The 18,247-nt window shown below is 41.1% G+C and overlaps 1 protein-coding gene and 1 non-coding gene across 4 annotated transcripts in view; one reads left to right on the top strand and one right to left on the bottom strand.

Annotated features, from left to right (window-relative positions):
• Positions 1 to 18,247, top strand: part of CCDC77 (coiled-coil domain containing 77) — a 48,014-nt gene that overhangs the window by 17,590 nt on the left and 12,177 nt on the right. The gene's annotated exons all lie outside the window — the stretch shown is intronic.
• LOC112316706 (U6 spliceosomal RNA) lies at positions 13,822 to 13,927 on the bottom strand. Its single transcript, XR_002976036.1, has one exon. It is a non-coding gene; the product is annotated as a U6 spliceosomal RNA (small nuclear RNA).

The raw sequence follows: 18,247 nt of genomic DNA on the forward strand, positions 1-18,247 counted from the left end.
ATTCTCCTGTGAAACTGTCTGGTCCAGGGCTTTTGTGTGTCAGAAGCTTTTTGATGACTGCTTCAATTTCGTCTGCTGTTATTGGTCTGTTCAGACTTTCTGCTGCTTCTTCATTCAGTTTTGGAAGGTTATATTTTTCTAGAAATGTGTCCATTTCACCTAGATTTTCAAATTTCTTGGCATACAGTTTTTCATAGTAATTTCTTTTTTTTTCTTTTTCCAACTTGAATACTTTTCTTTTTTTTTTATTTATTTTTTTATTTATTTTTTTAAATTTTAAATATATTTATTGATTATGCTATTACAGTTGTCCCATTTCCCCCCCCACTCCACTCCATCCTGCCCACCACCCTCCCTCCCACATTCCCCCCCCATAGTTCATGTCCATAGGTCATACTTATAAGTTCTTTGGCTTCTACATTTCCTACACTATTTTTACCCTCCCCCTGTCTATTTTCCACCTATCATCTATGCTACTTGTTCTCTGTACCTTTCCCCCCCTCTCCCCCTCCCACTCCCTTAATGACAACCCTCATGTTCTAGTTGTTTGCCTAGTTTGCTCTCGTTTTTGTTTTATGTGTGGCTGTTAATAACTGTGAGTTTGCTGTCATTTTTACTGTTCCTATTTTTGATCTTCTTTTTCTTAGGTAACTCCCTTTACATTTCATATAATAAGGGCTTGGTGATGATGAACTTCTTTAACTTGACCTTATCTGAGAAGCACTTTATCTTCCCTTCCATTCTAAGTGATAGCTTTGCTGGATACAATAATCTTGGATGTAGGTCCTTGCGTTTAATCTTGGGTAATGTAAGTATGATGTGCCTTGGTGTGTTCCTCCTTGGGTCCAGCTTCTTTGGGACTCTTTGAGCTTCCTGGACTTCCTGGAAGTCTATTTCCTTTGCCAGATTAGGGAAGTTCTCCTTCATTATTTGTTCAAATAAGTTTTCAATTTTTTGTTCTTCCTCTTCTCCTTCTGGCACCCCTATAATTCAGATGTTGGAACGTTTCAAGGTGTCCGGGAGGTTCCTAAGCCTCTCCTCATTTTTCCATGTTCTTGTTTCTTCATTCTTTTCTGGTTGGATGTTTGTTTCTTCCTTCTGGTCCACACCATTGATTTGAGTCCCAGTTTCCTTCTCATCACTATTGGTTCCCTGTACATTTTCCTTTGTTTCTCTTAGCATAGGCTTCATTTTTTCATCTGTTTTTCGAATAGATTCAACCAAGTCTGTGAGCATATTGATAACCAGTGCTTTGAACTGTGCATCCGATAGGTTGGCTATCTCTTCCTCGCTTAGTTGTATTTTTTCTGGAGCTTTGAAGTGTTCTGTCATTTGGGCCATTTTTTTTTTTTTTTTTTTGTCTTGGCGCGTCTGTTACTTTAAGGGGCGGAGCCTTAGGTGTTCACCGGGGCGGGGTAACGCTGGTCGCTGCGCTGTGACGCTGTATGTGGGGGAGGGGCCGAGTGGAAGCAATGGCGCCCGCCTCACTCTCCTCCGGCTTTCAATCTTTCACTCCGATACCCACAATCAAACTGGGCCCCTCTGGTGCTGGTTCCCAAGTGGGTGGGCCTGTGCACACTCTAGGCCCCTGTGGGTCTCTCCAACAACCTCTCCTGTGAGGCTGGGAGTCTCTCCTGCTGCCGCCCCAACCCCCACGGGTGTTTTCAATCAGAGGTTTGAGGCTTTATTTCCCTGAGCTGGAGCCCTGGGTTATGAGGTCTGCTTCGTTCCCCGCCTTTCGTCCGGTTTATCTGTGGGCGAATGTGGTGCCGTGGGGTGCTACCCGCTGCTCTGCCTGCCCCGCTCTCCGCCACTCTGAGTCCGGCCCTCTGGGTTTATCTGTGCAAATGTGGAGCCGCAGGGTCTGCTAGTGCTCAGACTGCCTGCGCCATTTGTCCCACACTCCGCCAGTCTCAGTCCCGCCACAGCCACGCGAGTCCTCTCCACCCTGGTGCCCGTCTCCGCCCCTCCTACCAGTCTGGATGAATGTTTATTTTCTATTTCCTTGGTGTTGGTCCCCCTTGCTGTTCGATTCTCTGTCAGTTCTGGTTGTGCGAGGAGGCGCAGTGTGTCTACCTACGCCGCCATCTTGGTTCTCTCCCCAGTAATTTCTTATAATCCTTTGTATTTCTGTGGTATCAGTTGTAATCTCTCCTCTTTCATTTCTAATTGTGTTTATTTGGATCCTCTCTCTTTTTTTCTTGATGAGCCTGCTTAAAGGTTTGTCAATATTGTTTATCTTTTCAAAGAACCAGCTCCTGGGTTCACTGATCCTTAGAATTGTGCTTTTAGTCTCTATGTCATTTAATTCTGCTCTGAACTTGGCTATTTCCTTCCTTCTACTTGCTCTGGGCTGTCTTGTTGTTGTTCCTCGAGTTCTTGTAGACGTAGGGTTAGGTTGTTTGTTTGAAATTTTTCTCCTTTTTAGGTAGGCCTGTATCTCTATGAACTTCCCTCTCAGGACTATCTTTGCTGTGTCCCATAAGTTTTGGGTTATTGTGAGTTCGTTTTTGTTTGTTTCCAGAAACTTTCTTATTTCTTCCCTAATCTCATTCTGACCCATTCATTGTTTAATAGCATGGTATTCAGTCTCCATGATTTTGAGTGTTTTGGGTTTTTTCCTTGGGGTTTGTTTCTAGTTTCAGTCCCTTGTAGTCAGAGAAAATGCTTGATATGATTTTAATTTTCTTGAATTTCTTGAGGCTAGTTTTATGTCCTATCATGTGCTCTATCTTTGAAAATGTTCTGTGTGCATTTGAAAAGAATGTATTTTTCTTCTTTGGGATGAAAGGCTCTATATATATCAGTTAAGTGCATTTCATCTAGGGTATTGTTCAGTGCCACAATATCTTTGTTGATATTTTGTTTGGAAGCTCCGGCCATTTTTGATAGTGGGGTGTTAAAGGCCCCTGCTATAATTGTGTTGCTGTCAATATCTTTCTTGAAGTCCTCCAAGATTTTCTTTATGTATTTGGTTGCTCCGGTGTTGGGTGCATATTTATTTACAAAGTTTATGTCGTCTTGGTGGATTCTTCCTTTGAGTAATATGAAGTGACCTTCTGGGTCTCCCTTTATGGTCCTTCTTTGGAAGTCTATTTTGTCTGATATGAGTATTGCTACCCCTGCTTTTTTTTCCTGTCCATTTGGTTGGAAAATTTGTTTCCAGCCTTTCCCTTTCAGTCTGTGTAAGTCTTTTGTCCTGAGATGGGTCTCTTGTAGGCAGCATATGTGTGGGTCATGTTTTCTTATCCATTCAGCTATTCTATGTCTTTTGATTGGTGCATTTAACCCATTTACATTTAAGGTTATTATCGATAGGTAGTTATTCATTGCCATTTTTTCCTACCTGTGTTCCTCTCTCTTTCTCTTTTCCTTCCTTTCCTTAAAGCAGTCCCTTTAGCATCTCTTGCAGAGCTGGTTTGGTGGAGGTGTATTCTTTCTGACTTCTTTTGTCTGGGAAGCTCCTTATTTGGCCTCCTATCTTGATTGAGAGCCTTGCTGGGTAAAGTAGTCTTGGTTGCAGGCCTCTGTTTCTCATTACTTGGAATATTTTTTGCCATTCTCTTCTGGCTTGGAGTGTTTCCATTGAGAAGTCGGTTGCTAACCTTATTGGGGCTCCCTTGTATGTTACTTCCTTTTTCTCCCTTGCTGCCTTTAAGATCCTCTCTTTGTCTTGGAGATTTGCCATTTTAATTATGATGTGTCTTGCAGTGGGTCTCTTTGTGTTCCTCTTGCTTGGGACTCTCTGTGTTTCCTGGATTTGGGTGACTTTTTCTCTCCTCAGGTTAGGGACATTTTCCATCATTACTTTTTCAAACAGGTTTTCTATCCCTTGCTCTTCTTCTTCTCCTTCTGGTATTCCTATTATACGGATATTGTTACGTTTCATGTTGTCCTGCATTTCCCTTATTGCCTCTTCATTCTTTCTGAGCCTCTTTTCCTTTTCTTGCTCTTTCTGGGTATGTTTTTCTACTTTGTCCTCCAGCTTGCTGATCCGATCCTCTGCTTCATCAAGTCTGCTTTTCATTTCCTTCTACTGTGTTCTTCAATTCCGAAATTGTATTCTTCATTTCCTCTTGGCCCTTGTTGATAGTTTCTATTTCCTTTTTCATGTTAATATAGTTTGCAGTGAGTTCATTGTAGTTTCCCTGTAGTTCCTGGTAGTTCTCTTTGAGCTCAGAGAGCTCAGTGAGCTTCCTGATGACCATTGCTTTGAACTCAGTATCTGAGAGTTGAGGTGCCTCTTTTTCAGCTAGCATTCTTTCTGAGGCTTCCTCCTTTCCTTTCATTTGGGCATTGTTTCTTTGTCTTCCCATTGTTTGTGAGACTCTTCTTGTTAGCCTCTGCTTCTTAAATTGATCTGTTCTGACTCCCTGGATTTATGGTGTGAACTTCTATGGTAGAATACCTGTGGGATGCAGTGGTGAGGTCTCTTTAATCTCCTGAGCTCGCTGGTCTTGGGCTGTCGTTTATGTTGGCTCTCTGTATGTCTTTGGGTTTTGATTGTTGTAGGGTCTTTCTTTGGTGGCTCCTTCCCTCCAGCTGGTTAACTGGGGCTCATTCCCTGTACCATGTGTTGTATTCTATTGTGCAGGTGTGGACAGGTTGTGTTGAAGCTGATTCTTCTGTGTGTACAAGGTTTTGAGGCTTATCTCTCACTTTTGTTCTATTGTTTGTTCTGGGTAATTTCTCCACTGTTTAGTTGTATTTCCAGATCAGTCCTGGATTGAGGTTAGTGTGGCTTCTACTCCCTCCTTCACCTTCTTCTGTTGTTATCTGTTAGTGGTTCCTTTGTTAGTGGGTTTCCTCTTCCAGCAGGTGTACTGGTGTTTACCGCTCCCACCTTTGCAAGTTCTTTTCAGTAGCAAAGTGAAATTTTTCTCACTGTCTCTGTTGTTATGATGACCCCTGTTTGGGTCTAACTCTGGTCTTTTCACAGCTCCAGGTTTTATTGTCTCACCTGTGGGAAAAGAAGGAAAAAAAGCGGGGAGGAAGGAAGGAAGAAGGAATAAAATGGGAAAGGAAGGAAGGAGGAAGGAATAAAAAAAAAAGAAGGAAAGAAAGGAAGAAGGGTTGAAAAAATTAAAATAAAATAAAAGAAGGAAGGAAGGAAGCAGGAATAAAAAAGGAAAAGAAGGAAGGAGGAACAGAAAAAGAAAGAAAGAAAGAAAGGAAGAAGGAATTAAAAAAAAAAAAATGCCTTCTGCTGGCTTTAAACAGGTCAGGCCAGTTCTGCTAGTCTTTCTGTCTGGGTCAGGCTGGGGAGGGATTGGTTTCGCTTTTCTCCCTTCCTGAGCCACACTCTTCACTGTTGTCCAGCCTCCGGCCCAGTTCCTCAGTGCCCTTCTGCTCCCTGCCTAGGCCTTTAGTCCACCAGTTGTGCTGTCCTTCAGGTGCACCAGTTAGGGGCAGCTCACACACCACCTTCTTGCTCTTTGCTGTCCTAGATGCTAGGGACTCTCAGCGCCCCTTCAGGTTAGTTCAGCCCCCTACTGAGTCAAGTCTTTCCAGGGACTGCTGTCACCCCTAGCCCTGCAGCTCCCTTCTATTTGATGTTCCGCCTTCCTCCTAGAGAGCCAGTTGGCCCTGCGGGGCTCTGTGCTCAGGGGCTAAGTGGGAAGTGTTGCATTCTTGGTGCTTCAGGTATGGGTGCCTGCGGCAGCCAGCTACCGATCTGGTGTGCACTGTCCAGGAACTGCGGGGGTGGGGGCACAGGAGGCCCGAAGCTGCTGCAGAGAATTCTCCAAACAGCCGTGGAGTGCCTCTTTTTTCTCTTTTTCATTTTGAGAAATTCCTCCTATTCGAGCCCCCCCCCCCACCCCGCAATCCAAACAAGCACCTGGCCTCTCACACAGCCCAGTCTGGCTCTCTCCCAAGAATCTGGCAGCAGACCCATGCGCCAGCAGGTGGTGGGCCTGGGGCTTCAGCCACCTTGGTCCCTGCGGTGGTCCCAGGGACCTTATTGTCCTTAAGCACTCTTCTTACCATCTGATTTTTCAATGTCCTCGATAACTTTTGGTCTCCAATCTTCATATATGGTGGAATACCATTGGCTGTTCGCTCTGTTCCTCAGAAGATCAGCTAGGGGTTTCACCCGTGCGCAGGGGAAAGTGGACTCCGCTCCCACCTCTCTCGCTGCTATCTTCTTTCTCCGCTACCTTATGTCTTTTGATTAGAGCATTTAAAGTAATGTTGATAGATATGTATTTATTGCCATTTTATTTTTCATACTTTTGGCTTCTTTTTTTCTTCTTAAAGGATACTCTAATATTTCTTGTAATACAAATTTGGTAGGGTAATCTCTGTTGTAAGTCCTTTATTTGCCAGTCCCTTTTGTCTGCAGAATTTCTCTTGAGAAATCAGCTGACAGTCTTATGAAAGCTCCCTTGTATATAACTAACTGCTTTTCTCTTGCAGCTTTGAAGAATCTCCCCTTGTCTTTAACCTTTCACATTTTAATTATGATGTGCCCTGGTGGGAGCCTCTTTGGGTTCATCTTGTATGGGACTCTCTACACTTCCTGGACTTGTGTGTCTTTTTCCTTCACCAGGGTAGGGAAGTATTCAGTTAGTATTTCTTCTAGGTTCCTAATCACTTGCTCTCTTCTCCTGCTACCCCCATGGTGAGGATGTTATGCTTGATGGTGTCCCAGAGGTCCTTTAAACTATTCTCATTTTTTAAAATTCTTTTCTCTTTTTGCTACTCGATTGGGTGTTTTCTGCTACCTTATCTTCTAAATCACTGATTCACTCCTGTACTTCATCTAATTTGCTGTTGATTCCTTCTAGTATATTCTTCATTTTAGTTATTGTATGCTTCATTTCTGACTGATTCTTTGTCCTTTATATGCTGTTGAGTTCTCACTAAGTTCCTTGAGCACCTTGTAATGATTGTTTTAAACTCGATATCTGGTAGTTTGTTTGCCTCCATTCATTTAGTTTTTTTCTGGAGACTTCTTCGACTCTTTCATTCAGGATATGTTTCTTCATTTCCCCATTTTGGCTGCCTCTCTCTGTTTCTATGTATTAGGTAGACCTGCTGTGTCTCTCAGTCTTGGTAGGGTGGCTTTATGTAGTAGGTGTCCTGTAGGGCCCACTGGCACAGCAGCAGCCTGGTCATCTCAGCCAGGGACTCCCATGTGGGTTGTATGTGCCCTCCTGTTGTAGTTCACTCTTGGTTGGCCTTGTCACATCAGTTGGAGGGATTGACCACCTCTCCACAGGCCAGTTGGCTGTGAGGACTGGCAGCTGTACAGCAGAGGAGCTGCTGTGCAGAGACCAACCCCACGGAGCAGAAATCGCTTCACCAGGGCCTGCCTGGGCCACCAGCATGAACTACAAAGTGATCTCAGATGGCTGTTAACTTACGCTGTGTTTGGAGGTGCCTGGGAGAGGCCAGGCAGTGAACTGAGTCTGGCTGCTGCTAGTGCTGGACTTGGGGCTGCTTAGAAAGAGGTATGGGGGGGGGGGGGCTCACTAAGGCCAGATCCTGTTTGTTTGGAGTTAGTGGCCCTTTGAGAGATTTTAGGAAAGTCTGCAGCATAAGCCAAGACAGGTTGTTTGTATGCAAATGCCACTGGAAGAGGCCATGCTGGGCTGGCAAGTTGGGTAGGGCAGGGTCTCAGGGTGCAAGCTGTGTGAGCCAGGTTAACTCAGATATGGCGCCCACCTACCAGCTTTGTTGGGGAGGTCTCAGAAAAGGAACAATGACCTATACCAGCACTTCTTTCTGGGAGAAAGCTGCCCTTTCAGACCTTGCCCCAAACGCAGACAGTTCAGTTTCCCCCCGTATGTCCCTGGAGCTTTTTGAGTTGCTGCCCCAGTGCTAGAGCTCAGAGCAAGTGAGTCATAGTAAGTCCATCTGTGGGCCTTTTAAGAGGAACTGCGAGGGCCTCCAGGTGCCCTATATCTCACTCAGCTGCAATCCTGGCTAGTTTTCACAGCCAGAAGTTATGGGGCCTTTTTTTCCCAGCACTGGAGCCCTGGGCTGGGGAGCCTGGTGTGGAGCTGGGACTCCTCCTTCCTCAAGGGGGGTCAAGGTTTTCCTTTCAATTTTAAATCACCACCTGTGGGTGTGGGACCAGCCCATTCATTCTGAGTCCTCTGCCCTTCGTACCAATTTCAATGTGGCTTTTTCTGTATATCCTTAGTTATGGGCATTCTGTTCAGCTAGACTTCAGGCAGTTTTTAATGGTAGTTGTTCTATAGTGTAGTTGCAATTCCGATGTGGTCGTGGGAGGAGGCAAGGACAGCATTTACCTATGCCACCATCTTAACTGGAAGCCTCCAGCGAACATTTTTGAAGGACCTCTGGAATGTCTCATTTCTTTTTTATTTGTGGCAAAATATATTTAACATAAAATTTATCATTTTAATTATTTTTAAATGTGTAGTTCAGTGGCATTCAGTACATTCACATTTTTGTGCAGCCATCACCACTATACTTCTCCAGAACTTTTTCATCATCCCATACAAAAACTCTGAACCTATTAAACAATAACTCCCCCTCTTTCTAATGCTTAGTAACCACTATTCTACTTTGTCTTTATGTGTTCGATTATTTGAGGAACTTCAGATTAAATGGAATCATATAGTATTTGTCTTTTTCTGTCTGGGTTTTTGTACTTAGCATGTTTTCTGTGTTCATCCATGTTGTATTATGTGTCAGAATTTCGTTCCTTTCTAGGGCTAGATAATATTCCATTGTGTGTGTATATCATATTTTGTTTATCCATTCTTCTATTGATGGACATTTAACTTGTTCCCAACTCTCACAAATAACACTGCTGTGAATGTTGGTATATAAATACCTGTTTGAGTTTCTGCTTTTAATGCTTTTGTGTGTATACCCAGAAGTGGAATTGCTGGATCAAATGCTATATCTAGGTTTAATTTTTTTGAGTAACCTCAGTACTGTTTTCCATACCAGCTGCACCATTTTATGTCTCCACCAGCAATGCACAAGGGTCTCGCTTTCTTCAGATGCACTAGAACACTTGTTTTCTGTTTTATTAAATAATGGCCATAATAGCCCTGGCTGGTGTGGCTCAGTGGATTGAGGGCCGGCCTGCAAACCAAAGGGTCACTGGTTCGATTCCCAGTTGGGGCACATGCCCGGGTTGCAGGCCAGGTCCCCAACAAGGGGCACATGAGAGGCAACCACACATTGATGCTTCTCTCCCTCTCTTTCTCCCTCCCATCCTCTCTCTAAAATAAATTAAATACAATCTTTTGAAAAATAAATGTAATAGCCATAATAATGGATGTGAAGTGGTATCTCATTGTGGTTTTAATTTGCATTACCCTAATTAGTGACATACAGCATTTTTTCACTTGCTTATTGGTCATTCATATATCTTCTTTAGAGAAATGTCCTTTGCCCATTTTTGAATTGGGTTGTTTGTTTTATTGTTGCTGTTTAGTTTTCAGAGTTTTAAAAATATATATTTTGGATATTAATCCCTTATAGATGAATGATTTGCAAATGTTTTCTCTCATTTTGAGGGTTGCCATTTTACTCTTTTGATAGTGTTCTTTGATGCACATGTGTTAATTTCCACAAGGTCCAATTTGTATATTTTTTCCTTTTGTTGCTTTGACATTTAGTGTCATATTCATGAAATAATTGCCTCTAATTCCACTATTTTTTCTTCTAAGAGTTTTATAAGTTTAGCTCTTACATGTAAGTCTTTGATCAATTTTAAGTTAATTTGTATGTATGTTGTTAGGTAAGGGTACAACTTCTTTTTTGCATATGTATATCTGCTTTTCCCAGCACCATTTGTTGAAGTCTGTATTTTCCCTAAAAGTTGAAAATCATTTGACCATATATGTGGGACTTATTTCTGAGCTCTCCATTCTATCAGCCCATGTGTTTGTCATTATGACAGTATCACATTGTTTTGATTATTGCAACTTTGTAGTATTTGTTTGAGCTTTTACTTTTTATTATTTATTATTTTTTTATTATTTATGTATTTTATTTTTAAATATATTTTATTGATTGCACTATTAACGATGTCTCATTTTTCCCCCTTTGACACCTCCGCACAGTACCCCCATTCCTTCAGCACTTTCCCCCACTTAGTTCATATCCCTGAGTCATATATATAACTTCTTTGGCTTCTCCATTTCCCATACTGTTCTTAACCTACCCCTCTCTATTGTGTACCTACCATTTATGCTTCTTTTTCCCTGCACCTTTTTCCCCATTCTCCCCCTGACCCCTCCCTGCTGATACCCTTCAAATTATCTCCATATCTGTGATTCTGTTTCTGTTCTGCTCCTTCGCTTAGTTTTTTTTAGATTCAGTTGTTGATAGTTGTGAATTTGTTACCATTTTAATGTTCACGTTTTGATCTTTTTCTTAGATAGTTCCCTTTAACGTTTCATATAATAATGGCTTGGTGATGATGAACTCCTTTAGCTTTACTTCCTCTAGGAAGCACTTTATCTGCCCTTCCATTCTAAATGATAGCTTTGCTGGGTAGAGTAATCTTGGATGTAGGCCCTTGCCTTTTATGACTTGAAATACTTCTTTCTAGCCCCTTCTTGCCTGGAAGAGTCTTTTGAGAAATCAGCTGACAGTCTTATGGGAACTCCTTTGTGGGTAGCTGTCTCCTTTTCTCTTGCTGCTTTTAAGATTCCTTAACTTTCATCTTGGGTAATGTAATTATGATGTGCCTTGGTGTGTTCCTCCTTGGGTCCAGCTTCTTTGGGACTCCCTGAGCTTCCTGGACTCCCTGGAAGTCTATTTCCTTCACCAGATTAGAGAAGTTCTGCTTCATTATTTGTTCAAATAAGTTTTCCATTTTTTGTTCTTCCTCTTCTCCTTCTGGCACCCCCATAATTCAGATGTTGGAACGTTTAAAGATGTCCTGGAGGTTCCTAAGCCTCTCCTCATTTTTTTGAATTGTTGTTTCTTCATTCTTTTCTGGTTGGATGTTTCTTTCTTCCTTCTGGTCCACACCATTGATTTGAATCCCAGTTTCCTTCCTGTCACTGTTGGTTGGTTCCCTGTACGTTTTCCTTTATTTCACTTAGCATAGCCTTCATTTTTTCATCTAATTTGTGACCATATTCAACCAATTCTGTGAGCATCCTGATTGCCAGTATTTTGAACTGTGCATCTGATAGGTTGGCTATCTATTTGTCACTTTGTTTTATTTTTTCAGGAGCTTTGATCTGTTCTTTTATTTGGGCTTTTTTTTTTTTTTTTTTTTTTTTTTTTTTTTTTTTTTTTTTGTCTTGGCACGCCTGTTACATAGTAAGGGACAGAGCCTTAGGTGTTCACCTGGGTGGTGAAACCCACGTTGCTGCATTGTGACACTGTATGTGGGGGAGTTGTCAGAGAAGGAACAATGTCACTTGCTCTGCTCTCTGCCAGTTTTCAGTCACTTCCCCTGCTACCCACAATCATATTGGGCCCTTCCGTTGCTGATTCCCGGGTGGGTGGTTTGTGTATGTTCTAGGACCCTGTGGGTCTCTCCAGTGAACTCTGCTGGGAGACTTTGAGTTTCTTCTGCTGCCTCAACCCCCACAGGTGTTTTCAATCAGAGGTTTGAAGCTTCATTTCCTCGAACTTGAACCCTGGGTTTCGAGGTCTGTCTCACTCCCGAGTTGTTCCTCCAGGGACTGCCCAGTACACCAGCTGCTGCCTTGCTGAGAGTCCTATCTGCCCGGCTCCCTGTCTCTGCCCCTCCTACCATTCTGGATGAATGTTTCTTCTTTAACTCCTTGGTTGTTGGACTTCCATACAGTTCAATTTTCTGTCAGTTCTGGTTTTTTGTTTTTAAATTTGTTGTTGTCCTTCTTTTGGTTGTGTGAGGAGGCACAATGTGTCTACCCTATGCCTCCATCTTGGCCGGAAGTCTCCTTTGCCCATTTTTTAATTGGATTATTTGTCTTCCAGGAGTGGAGTTGTGTGAGTTCTTTATATATTTTGGAGATCAAACCCTTGTCCTAGATATCATTGGCAAATATATTTTCCCATATAGTTGATTCCCTTTTCATTTCACTGCTGTTTTCTTTAGCCGTGCAGAAGCTTTTTATTTTGATGAAGTCCCATTTGTTTATTTTTTCCCTTATGTTCCTTGCTCTAGAGGACATATCAGTGAAAATATTGCTGCATTGAATATCTGAGATTTTCCTGCCTATGTTCTCCTCTAGGACTTTTATGGTATCACAACTTATATTTAAGTCCTTTATCCATTTTGAGTTTATTTTTGCGCATGATGTAAGTTGGTGGTCGAGTTTCATTTTTTTGCAAGTACCTTTCCAGATCTCCCATTGCCATTTGTTGAAGAGGTTAGAGACTTGGGTTTATTTCTTGGCTGTCTATTCTGTTCCATTGATCTGTGTGTCTGTTCTTATGCTGGTACCAGATTGTTTTCTTTACTGTGGCCTTGTAATATAGTTTGATGTTAGGTATGGTGATCCCTCCTCCTTTGTTCTTCTTTCTCAAAATTGCTGCAGCTTTTTGGGATCATTTATGGTTCCATATAAAGTTTTGAAATGTTTGTTCTAAATCTGTGAAATATGTCATTTGTATTTTTTTAAATTTTATTTATTTATGTTTAGACAAAGGGTAAGGGAGGGAGAAAGAAAGGGAGAGAAACATCAAGGTGTGGTTGCTTCTCACACGCCCCCTGCCAGAAACCCAGCCCACAACCCAGGCATGTGCCCCAACTGGGCATCAAATCAGCTACCCTCTGGTTCACACTCCAGTGCTCAGTCTGTTGAGCCATACCAGCCAGGGCAGAAATATATCATTCGTATTTTAATACAGATTGCATTGAATCTGTAAATTGCTTTGAGTAGTATGGACATTTTGATAATGTTAATTCTTCTAATCCATGAATGTGGTATATGCTTTCATTTATTTGTGTCTTCTGTAATTTCTTTCTTCAGTGTTGTGTAGTTTTCTGAGTATAGGTCTTTACCTCCATGGTTAGGTTTATTCCCAGGTACTTTATTTTCTTGTTGCTGTAGCAAATGGGATTTTTTCCCCTGATTTCTGTTTCAGATATTTCATTGTTGGTGTACAAAAATGCTTTCAATTTCAGAATATTGACTTTGTATCTTTCTGCTTTGCCAAATTCACTTACTAGGTTGAATCGTTTTTTGGTGGAGTCTAGAGTTTGCTATGTACATTATCATGTCATCTGCATACAATGACAGTTTTACTTCCTCCTTTCCAGTTTGGATGCCTTTTATTTCTTCTTCTTGTCTGATTGCTGTGGCTAGGGCTTCCAATACTATGTTGAATAGAAGTGGTAAAAGTGGACATTCTTGTTTTGTTCCTGATCTTAGTGGGAAAGCTTTCAGTTTTTGCCTGTGGAGTATGATGTTACCTGTAGGTTTTTTGTATATGGAGTTTATTATGTTGAGGTATGCTCCCTCTGCTCCCATTTTGCTGAGTGTTTTTATCATAAATGGGTGCTGTACCTTATCAGATGCTTTTTCCGCATCTATTGATATGATCATGTGATTTTTGTCTTTGCTGTTGTTGATGGGATGTATTATGTTTATTGATTTGCAAATATTGGACCATACTTGCATCCCTGGGATGAATCCTACTGGATCATGGTGTATAATGTTTTTGATGTATTATTGATGGATGCAGTTTGCCAATATTTTGTTGAGGATTTTAGCATCTATGTTCATCAGCAATATTGGCCTGAAGTTTTCTTTCTTTGTTGTGTCTTTGTCTGGTTTTGGAATTAGGATGATGCTGGCCTCATAAAAAGAGTTTGGGAGTCTTCCCTCTTCTTGGATTTTTTGGAATAGTCTGTGAAGGATAGGGGTTAGCTCTTTCTTAAATGAATATACGGAACACTTCACGAATTTGCGTGTCATCCTTGCACAGGGGCCATGCTAATCTTCTCTGTTTTTTCCAGTGTTGGTATATATGCTGCCGAAGCAAGCACCAATTTTGTTCTGTTTTCAAGATTGTATTGAGTATTTGGAGTCTCTTGAGATACCATATGAATTTTAGGATGGATTTTTTTTTTTTATTTCTGCAAAAAATGTCATTGGGATTTTGATGGAAATTGCACTGAATCTGTCTATTCCTTTGACAGATGTTATTCTTAAGAATAACATCTTAATATTAAGTCCTCTGATCCATGGACGTGGGATGTCTTTTCATTTATTTATGTGTTAATTTCTTTCAGTGGTGTTTTTGGTGTACAAGCCTTTACTTAATTCCTAAGTATTTTATTCTTTTTGATGCAGTTATAAATTGAATTCTTAATTGTACATTGTTAGTGTATAAAAATGCAACTGATACCTGCATGTTGAATTTTTGTTTTCCTACTTTACTATATTCACTTATCAGTTCTAAAGTTGTGTTTTGGGGTTTTTTGTTTGTTTGTTTGTTTTCTGTTTGTTTTGGGGAGGGACCCTTAGGATTTTCTATATATCTTAGGGTTTTCTGCATGTAAGATCATGTCATCTGTGAACAAAGACAATCATATACCTCTCCCTTTCCAATTTGCATATCTTTTCTTACTTACTTGATCTGGCTAGGACTTCCAATATTATGTTAAATGCAAGTTGCAAAAGTGGGCCTCCTTCTCTTGTTCTTGATCTTAGAGGAAAATTTTCAGTCTTTCACCATTGAGTATGGTGTTTGCTGTGGGTTTTTCATACGTGGCTTTTATTTTATAGAGGTTGTTTCTTTCTATTCCTAGTTTGTTGAGTGTTTATATTATATAAGGGGGTCGAATGTGGTCAAATGCATTTTTTTTGTAACAGTTGGTGATTGTATGTTTTTTTCCCTTTATTCTGTTAATATGGTCTATTACATTGATTGATTTTTTTTTATGTTGAACTAGTATTTCAGGAATAAATTCCACTTAATCATGGTGTATAATCCTTTTAGTATGCTGCTGAATTTGGTTTGCTAGTATTTTGTTGAGAATTTTTGTATCAGTGTTTATAAGGAATATTGCTCAGTAGTAGTTTTCTTTTCTTGTATTGTTTTTCTTGATTTTGGTATCAGGGTAATTCTGGCCTCATAGAATGAGTTAGAAAGTATTGCCTCTTTTTCAGTTTTTGGAGAAGTTTGGAAATGATTGGTGTTTGACTTAAATGTTTGGTGTAATTCACCAGTGAAGCCGTCAGGTCTAGGGTTTTTGTTTGTCAGGTTTTTGATAACTCATTCAATCTCCTTACTAGTTTTAGCTTTGATGTAATGTAGAACTTTTTCAACTCTGGGCCATGCTGAAAGTTCACCTTCCATGTCACTTGATGTATAGGTCAAAACATTGTTCAAAAGACATGTTGTCTCCAGAACCTGAAAGTCTTTCTCAGCATTTAGCTTCCTTCTTGGAGGTGGTAGGTGTGAGATGAAATAATTTGTCCTTTGCTTTGAAGGGAATGTTCTGGCATGCCTAGGTCAGACCCTTAAAACTTCACTGATGTGCTTTGTAGGGTTTACATCCAGTCCTCTGGAGCATATGTATCTTACCAAGGGTCCTAATGCACTTGCCATTTCTTATCTATCCGGTCTAATTTAATATGATATCAATAGTGAACTAATGTCATCTGTAGATAAAAATACAGGAGCTTAATCAGTAGCCACATATCATGTACCCAAGACCAGGTTAATTTGCTGTAGCAAAATTGAGACCTACTTGTTAGTAGTCTACCACGATCCATCTGGTTTTGCATAGGTCATACTCGTGAATGAATTGAGTATTTGATGGAGACCTTTACCCCTATATCCTTTAGGTCTTTGCCATCTTGGGGTGAGGATGGGCAGTTTCAGAGGTTTCCACTTGTCTTAACCTGAAGCCAAGAAATCAATTTGGAGGTTTTGCCGACTACAAATAATGTTCATTCCAATTATTCATTTGGAGACAGGGGAAGTGAGCACTGATTGAGCCTAGATCCAGTGGGCTGGTTGTGAGCTGGACCTGGACCAAAATTCCATGTGTTTTTTGGTTCATATATGCCCCAGTGCCATGGTAATGCTTCAAGTCACCCCACATCGGTGTCAACTTAGACCTTATATGAAGCAGTCTTTGAAATGCCTGGGTGTTTTTTTCCCCAGTGTACAATTACTTGAATAAATGGCCATAAGCACTTTGGGGAGGACTTAGGGAATCATTGTCATGTATACTTGCTGTGATATCACCAAGTCCTACCTCCTTGGAGACCCAGTTCCTCCTTCAGGTAATTGCCTCTGAGTCTTAAAACTGGCTGAGATGTGGAAAATGGGTCAAAGGTTGTGATTTTATATAGCAGACAATGATCATCCTCCCTCCCTCTTTGATTTATTTTAATTGTTTAACCTACACCCTGTTGACCCACCCCCCCAGCCATCTGTCTTGCTAAGAATATTATATTCTATAAATAATCCTCATATCACCAGCTCTAAAATCTCATTTTAGATTTTGCTTCCTTGGTCCATATCTGATATAAACTGCTTTAGGTTATGTTCCCTGGAAAACAGATTCTGCAATGAAAATTTACTTGTAAGAGGTTCATTGGGGAGTATTTTCAGGAATAACTACTTAAGAGGGAGTAAGAAAAGTCTGGGCAGATGTTGAACTGTGATTTAGTTACAGCTGGACCCAGTAATGCCACAGGGTGCCATAAAGTTGTGATGGGTCTTCAAAAATATCCAGAATTGAGAGAAGGGGATTGGGCACTAGGTGCAAGCTATTCCTTGGCTAAGGCTGTCCCCCTTGACTGATATTCATTCTGGAGAGAAACTCAGCTCTGAGCCATCAGCCTGCAAAACTGCTGGTAGCTGGGAGAATGAACCTGAGCAGTGTACCCTACTATCACTACAGTTCTTTCCTAGAACCAACTGAGAAATTAATTTTTGGCCCCTTCTCTCTCAATTCCTACCTATAAGTACCTGATATTTTAAAAACTAGTGCTGAGGTCTAGATAAATCCTGTTCAATTTTAATTTGAGGTTATCATTATTTTAAAAATAAGTTTAGACTTCCAGCCAAGATGAAGGCATAGGTAGATACACTTTGCCTCCTCACACAACCAAAAGAAGGACAACAACATATTTAAAAACAAAAAACAACCAGAACTGCCAGAAAATCAAACAGTGTGGAAATCCAACAACCAAGGAGTTAAAGAAGAAACATTCATCCAGACTGATAGGAGGGGCAGAGACAGGATAGGTAGGGCAGAGAGGACTCAGGGCAAGGCAGTGGCTGGAGGACCAGGCGGTCCCACATTTGTGTGCAGATAAACCAGGAGGAACAGCTGGGGAGAGAGACAGACCATACAACCCAGGGTTCTAGTGCAGGGAAATAAAGCCTCAAAAACTCTGTGGGGGTTGTGGTAGTGGGAAAAACTCCCAACTTCATAGGAGAGTTCATTGGAGAGACCCACAGGGTGCTAGAACATACAAACCCACCCACCCAGGAATCCACACCAGAAAGGCCCAATTTGCTTTTGGATAGTGGGGAAAGTGACTGAAAAAACCAGCTCAGAGCTGAGCAAGCAGCATTGTTCCATCTCTGACCCCTCCCACAATGGCAGCTCCAAAACACAGTGATGGGGGTTGCCCTGGCCTGACAAATACCTAAGGCTCTGCCCCTTAAAATGTAACAGGAGTACCAAGACAAAGAAATATGGCCCAAATGAAAGAATAGATCAAAGCTCCAAAAATACAACTGAGCGATAAAGAGATAGCCAACCTATCAGGTACGAAGTTCAAAATACTGGTTATCAGGATGCTCACATATATGGTTGAGTATGGTTGCAAAATGGAGGTAAAAAGGAAGACACATCATAATTACATTACCCAAGACAAAAGAGAAGGAGAGAATCTTAAAAGCAGCAAGAGAAAAGGAGACAGTTACCTACAAAGGACTTCCCATAAGACTATGCAAGCCTTTTGAGAAATCAGTTCAGCTAATTTCTCAAAAGAAACCTTTCAGGCAAGAAGGGCTGGAAAGAAGTATTCCAAGTCATGAAAGGCAAGGACCTACATCCAAGATTACTGTATCCAGCAAAGCTATCATGTAGAATGAAAGGGAAGATAAAGTGCTTCTCAGATAAGGTCAAGTTCAAGGAGTTCATCATCACCAAGCCCTTATTACATGAAACGTTAGAGTGACTTACCTAAGAAAAAGATGATCAAAACTATGAACAATAAAATGACAACAAACTCACCACTATCAACAATGGAACCTGAAAGAAAAACAACTGAAACAAACCAAGCAAACAAGTAGAACAGGAACAGAATCACAGAAATGGAGATCACATGGAAGG

Source organism: Desmodus rotundus, chromosome 3 (genome assembly GCF_022682495.2).
Source record: "Desmodus rotundus isolate HL8 chromosome 3, HLdesRot8A.1, whole genome shotgun sequence".
Taxonomy (NCBI): domain Eukaryota; kingdom Metazoa; phylum Chordata; class Mammalia; order Chiroptera; family Phyllostomidae; genus Desmodus; species Desmodus rotundus.